Here is a 6751-nt window from a genome sequence, read left to right as displayed (position 1 = left end):
CTCTTTATCCCCCAAGATCTAGATCTCCTCCCCCCAGAACAGACCATTAATAAAATATAAATATATCAATATCTAAATGTATGAACACAAATACAGTGCATTACACACCCTCATGATATAAATAAATAACATTAGTTATAATATCTAATACCATAAAGAGAAAAAAAACAACATTGGTACAAAGAAAATAAAGCAAAACATTATTCCACACACCCGTTTCCTACAACCACTTGAACCCTTCCCTTGTGGCTACCTTATACAATAAATATGGTAATTGCCAAGCATATATTGCACTTCTCCAGCATGGCCTCCGTAACCACTTCACCCTTCACCAACATGGCCGCCCACACACCAACCCCAACAACTCCAGCCCAGTTCCCCCTTTCCCTCCACAGCAGGTAAGTTCATAAGTGATTTATTAATACCAACCATGCCCCTTTTTTATATATATATTTTTATACAACAAATTACTGCAATTAATAACATTTTTAAAAGGTGTCTTCTTAACTACAACACACTCAATCACACTAAACCAGCAATGATTAGTGTGGTTTTATTGGAGATGGGTTCACTCCATCACAGCCAGGTTATTATGCACAGACAAGATGAAATGCAACTCCTGTCACCAGATAACCATTATTATCTAGGAATTGGCAGTTATCAGTATTACCACCCCTGTGCACAGCAGTTTAAGGTATTCTTAGAGCTTATTCAGGTCCTACTTTCACCCAAATGAAAGGCATCCAGTCCCCATCTCCATCACAGACGGCCTGGTATGGAGGACATTGATTGATAAGGAGGACACCCCACATTACGAAACAAATGGCAGAAGGTACTGTAAGCTACAGTGCATAACAGGTGCCCAGGACCCAAACCTTCAGTTTCAGAAACCTTTCCAACATCTAATGTGTTTGCTGCTATTGCAGAAATTGCCGCTCAAGATTTCATTTGCAACATTTCAGAAATATTTTAAGAATATCAATACTAAGAGTGAGGAGGGAGCCCATCTAAAAGAAAAATGGGCTGGTAAGTGACTCTTTCCACTTGGGGGAGGAGGATGTTATGTACGACAGTATGTAAAGTGTGGTCATTGCAAAGGTTTTCGTGTGCGACAAAAGAGACAAGTGAGCGAGTGATGTGAATAAAGGTTTGTTGTCCGAAACTTGAGCTCCCGACTGCAGCGTGAGTGATTAGCTAACTTTCATCTGTCTCAAACATAATATTGGCAAAGAGGATGGCTGAGTTTAGTTTACCACCACTGGCACGTTTCTCCCTGTGCCTGGGGAACCCTCAGTCCATGGGCAAGCTTGCTTGACGGCGCTTCTCTGTCGCTGTCTCCGCACGGAGGGGCAGAGGATCTACAGAACCCTTGGCACTGCTGAGACATTCAAAGAGGCAGTCGCCCTGCTAGGGAACCACTTCACTGGGAGACAGCGAGTGCTCCTCAGGCATTACAAGCTATGGAAATGGCATCAGCGGCCGGGTGAGTCCAATCAAAGCTACGTGGCTAACCTCGGGGATATGGCTAGATCGTGCAACTACGGTGTGCTTCAGAACCAGATATTATGCAATCCACTTATTGAAGGGACACTGTGTGAGAAAATACATGGGACATTTCTTTTGGAATCGGATGAGTTGACACTGGACGCGGCTGTAACCATAGCACTACAAGTGGAAGCTGCTTTAGAGTGTTCTACAATTATTATTATTATTATTTCTTGGCAGACGCCCTTATCCAGGGCTACTTACAACATAAGTGTAAAACAAAGTGCAAAAATACAGTTAAGTAAAAGGCATCAATCATTACAAATTCAATTAAACTAAAACATAGCCATTTAAAATACATTTTACAAATTCCAATTTACAATTTAAACAGGCAAGTACAGTAAGTGAGGTCCTACATCCTGGACGGTAAAAGCTAAGTGCTGTCAAGATGTAAAGATGTCAAGAATGCTAGCAGACTGCAGCTACAGCTCGCTCCTCCAGTCTCCTGGCTCAGCAGCTGCAGCCAGCCAATCATGTACTGTACACACCCACCCCCACAGACAGCAGCATGTCCATAGACACAGGCTCTCTGGTGCAGTTGGCACAGAGCCAGGGAGGCAGACGAGGCGGGCGGGAACTGCGGGGCTAGTTCACACAGCACTAGGGCTCCCAACTGCCCAACTCGGGGACAGACATGTGAGAACTGTTTAAAGCCCAATCACTTTGGTAGGGTGTGCAGGTCCTGCTTACAATGACTGCACCGAAATATGGACGGTGACTGTGTCCACTGACCAGGTGACATTCAAGACATGTACTGTGCAGCTGGGAGAGGTGAGCCTGCCTTTGCTGTTGGACACAGGAGCTGCTGCATCTCTGTTAAATATCCACACCTATTAAAGAATATTTTCACACCTGCCACTGCTCCTTCCCTCTACTGCTCTGTGTGGATATGACCACTGCAAGATAGACATTTTGGGCACTCTCCAGGTCCCAGCGCGCTACGGCACTAAACACTTGCCTTCCTTCACATTTCATGTTGCTAAGAGGGGAGCCATCCTCCTAGGCCTCGACCTCTTCACAGGCCTGGGCTTCACCCTGCATGACAACAGTGGGTCAGCCATCCACCACGTCACCTCCACCTGCAGCAGAAATGGCCAGCGCTGTTTGATGGACTTGGCTGCCTCACAGCCTTCATGCACAGACCCCTAGTGAACACAGAAATGACGCCAGTCATGCATCCCCTGCAATGTGTCCCCCTTGCATTAAGGGATGACGTGACAAAGGAACTCCAAACGCTGCTGCTCATTGAGCCAATAAATGCTGCACCCTGGATCTGCAACTTGGTCATCGTGACAAAGAAGTCAGGGGGGCTCCGCATCTGTGCTGATCTGCGATCTGTCAACAAGGCGGTCATCCCAGACAAATACCCTTTGTCCACAGCGGAGGAGCTCACCACTTGCTTTTATGGCTCCACGTTCTTCAGTAAGCTCGACTTATGTCATAGCTATCTCCAGGTGCCCCTCCACCTGGCCAGCAGAGATTTCACAGCTTTTGTCACACACACAGGGGTGTTCAGGTATACATTGAATGCCTTTTGGGCTTAGCTCCGTCCCCAGATGTTTCCAGAAGGTGATGACCGCTGTCCTGGCAGGGATCCAAGGGGTCGCAGTGTTTCTAGAAGACATTGTGGTCCATGTCTCTCTACCCACAATGAGCATCTCCACAGGGTTTTCTCCAGGAAAACTATCTGACACACAATGGGTGGAAGTGCATCTGCAGCATCAGCCATTGACTTTGTGGGTTTTTGTCTGACAGCCAAAGGGATTGCACCGCTCTTATCAAACATAAAGGCAATCCACAAAATCCCAGAACCCACCTCTGCCTCCCAAGTGGCCTCATTCCTGGGGATGACTGCCTACTACCTCTGATTTCTCCCTCAATATTCCCAGTGCTCATTTGCCAGCTCCTTAAGAAAGAGGAGCTGTGCAACTGGACCCCAGCCTGCTCGGCAACAGTCTGTGCGCTCAAAGCACAGCTCACCACGCCTCCTGTCCTGGCCCATTTTGACCCATCCAGCCCTATTGTGATCACATATAACGCCAATAGCCAATAGCCAATAGCCCTTCGCCTCCAAGGCCCTGACCCCCACCAAGCAGCGCTATTCTGTTGGCGAGAGAGAGGCCCTTGCCTGCATCTAGGCATGCAAAAGATGGCATCTCTATCTCTATGGGCGACAGTTCATGCTCAGGACAGAGCATCAGGCTCTCACCACCCTGCTCTCAGCCTCAGGCACGGGTCACAAGCCTCTCTGGCTACACCGCTGGGCTGACCGCCTGAGACAATATAACTTCTGGTTTGTACAGATGCTACATGCTCTCCTCCAAGCTGCTGTCTCAGTGGAGGAGCTTTAAAGTGAATCAGAGAGGGACTCTGTCCTGACAGCTCTCTGCACCTACATACACACAGGATGGCCCTCAAGAGTACCAGAGGAGCTGGCTCTGTTCACAAGGGTGAGATATGATATGACTGCACACCATGTTTGCTCAGTGGAAAACCCACTACAGCCAATCACGTGGCCGTCCCACTTGTGGGAACAACTACAACTCGACATCTGCGGGGAGATTCATGATCAGGCAGTACATCACCACCAACACTTCGTAGTGGTGGTGTAAGACCTTCACTCAAAGTGGCCGGAAGTGCTACCAGTTGGTTCAGTCACAACTCGAGGCATTACAGACATACTGGACAATCTGTTCATCCACTTTACCACTGCAACACATTCACTTTGCATGAAAATGCTTAAGGAAGCAACACAGAAGAGAACAAGAGAGAACCTACCCATCCATCAACATGCTTACAGGACTCCTCAAGCTAAGAAATCAGGAATCCTTGGACTTCCACAGTTATTTTGTTGAAAAGGTAGGACAGACAATTCAGATTCTATATATCAGAAATCTGAATGTTGGGGCCATCCGTATCCATTGCCACTGACATGAGAAACATTGGACCACCAGGCAGGAGTATGCTTGTTTAGCACCACCGGGTTGTCAAGTGTTTATGAGTAGATAAATAAATCTCCAAGAGATATGGATAGAAGACAGATGGGACTGACCAACACACTGCCAATCTTTAAGCATTAGCTTGAGCTGGTGATTTGTGGCCTGTGCTGGAAGACCATTAGGTGGTCTTGGTTTTTAGCAGATGTTTCTTAGGAGATTTGCTGAGTCTAGGAGATGTTTTCTCATATTTTGTACATTGGGATTGAATTCCTCCTTGCAGAGGATAGGGTCTCTGTACTATAGTTTAAAAACCTGATGCATGGATAAAGAAAAACACTGGCCAACATCAACATCAAGAACATCCACTGGGGTTATAGCATTTGTCATGCTTTTTAAGATTTGGTAAGAACGTTTCCAAAAAGGCTGCACCCCTGTAAAGGTCTTGCCATCATGACATAATTGAAAATCAGACACTTTACTAACCTCTACAGACTCCGGGAAACTGCAATTATTGTCCTTTAATAAATATGTTTTTGTTAAGGGTGAACCGTCACCATAGATATAGTATATAGAACTGAAAAGTACTTTTACGATAAAATAATAACATATCAAACAATGAAGTAAATTTACAATGTCTCACGGATGATGCATTTAATGAATAAGTAATTTTTATTAAGAAGAATAAAGATAATACTCAAAATACTGTAAAAGGCTGTAATAGTTAATGCAATGATATGTGGAATTACTATAAAATACAGACCTTAAAGAAAATAATTATTAAACTTAATTCTATTACAAACAGTATAGCAACATTACGACATCTGAACATATATTTATTTGTACATAACTGGTTAAAAAAACAATAACAAGGGTTATATTGCATAATACACATGCAGTAAATATACAATACAGCATCATAATTTATAGGAATAGGGCCCACTGTAAAACAACCTTTCATCTATTAAATTAACATTATTGTAAATTGAGAAAACAATCTGGATGATTTGAATTAAATTAATATGTTCACACCATTTGATTAACGTATTACATACAATACATGTATAACTATATTTTAGGCCCACCCTTACACCCACCAGCAACTCTCAAATTGGCAACTCCGCACCCAAGACTCCTGGGTGCTCCAAATTATATCCGTTGGCTACTCCCTACAATTTCACACACATCCACCCCCCTTCCAGGACGTGGTGTGGACGTGAGTGAGGGGCCCGTTGCAGTGTGCGGCGCTTCGCGCTGAAATCACCACTCTCCTCAAGAAGCGATCTATCGGCAAAGTGATCTCAGACTGTGCCTCAATTCCATTGCCATGCTCGTCACATTGGCACCAGAGATAATTGCCTCCATACACACGTGTCTTGCCCTCTTCCGACTGAGAGCTCATGTCAGGGTGTCCCTTTGCCAGAGGCTGCTGGGCCTCCTAGCAGCTGCACCACAGACCCTCCCCCTCGGCCTCCTCCAATTGAGGCCGCTGCAGTGGTGGTTCAGGTCTCTCAGGATGCATCCTCGCTGCGATTGAGCACGCCAAGTCACAGTTACTCCAGCGTGCTGGAAGGCGCTCCGTTGGTGACCCTCAGTGTGCCCCTGGGGCCAGTCTACCACTAAGCAGTCATGATGACAGAAGTCTCCAAGCAGGGTTGGGGAGCTGTCTGTGACAGACGTGAAGTCCGCAGCAGGTGGATGGAGCCCGCACGGGCCCTCCATATCATTGTCCTGGAGTTACAAGCAGTACTCCTTGGACTGTGTCATTTCCTGCCAGTCCTACAGGACAGACATGTGCTGGTTCAGAAGGACAACACAGCGGTGGTTGCCTATATCAACAGGCAAGGAGGTCTCCGGTCGTGCAGACTGTACTGTCTAGCACGCCACCCAGCTAACAAAAACGGGTCCCCGCGACATCCCCTAAACGTTCTCTAAAGTTGTAAAGACGTTTACAGTTTTTTTTGTAGGGCTCCCTAAATGTTCCGCAGGAAATATTTTGTGATGTTCCTATGACGTTCTGTGAATGTCCTGCTTCCATTCCCAAGACCATAAAAGAACATCACAAGCGAATGTTAATAAGACATTATTTTTTGTGTTCCCTGGGCGTCTTTTGTGACGTTCCTATCACGTTCTGTTAACATCCCTATACCATTCCCAAGACTATTAAAAAACGTCAGAAACTAACATTACCAGAACGTTTTTTGTAGGGTTCCCTAAGTGTTCTGCAGGACGTCTTTTATGACGTTCTTCTGACATTCCATGAATGTCCC

This window comes from Amia ocellicauda, chromosome 2 (genome assembly GCF_036373705.1).
Source record: "Amia ocellicauda isolate fAmiCal2 chromosome 2, fAmiCal2.hap1, whole genome shotgun sequence".
NCBI lineage: Eukaryota > Metazoa > Chordata > Actinopteri > Amiiformes > Amiidae > Amia > Amia ocellicauda.
This window is presented reverse-complemented; position numbering follows the sequence as displayed.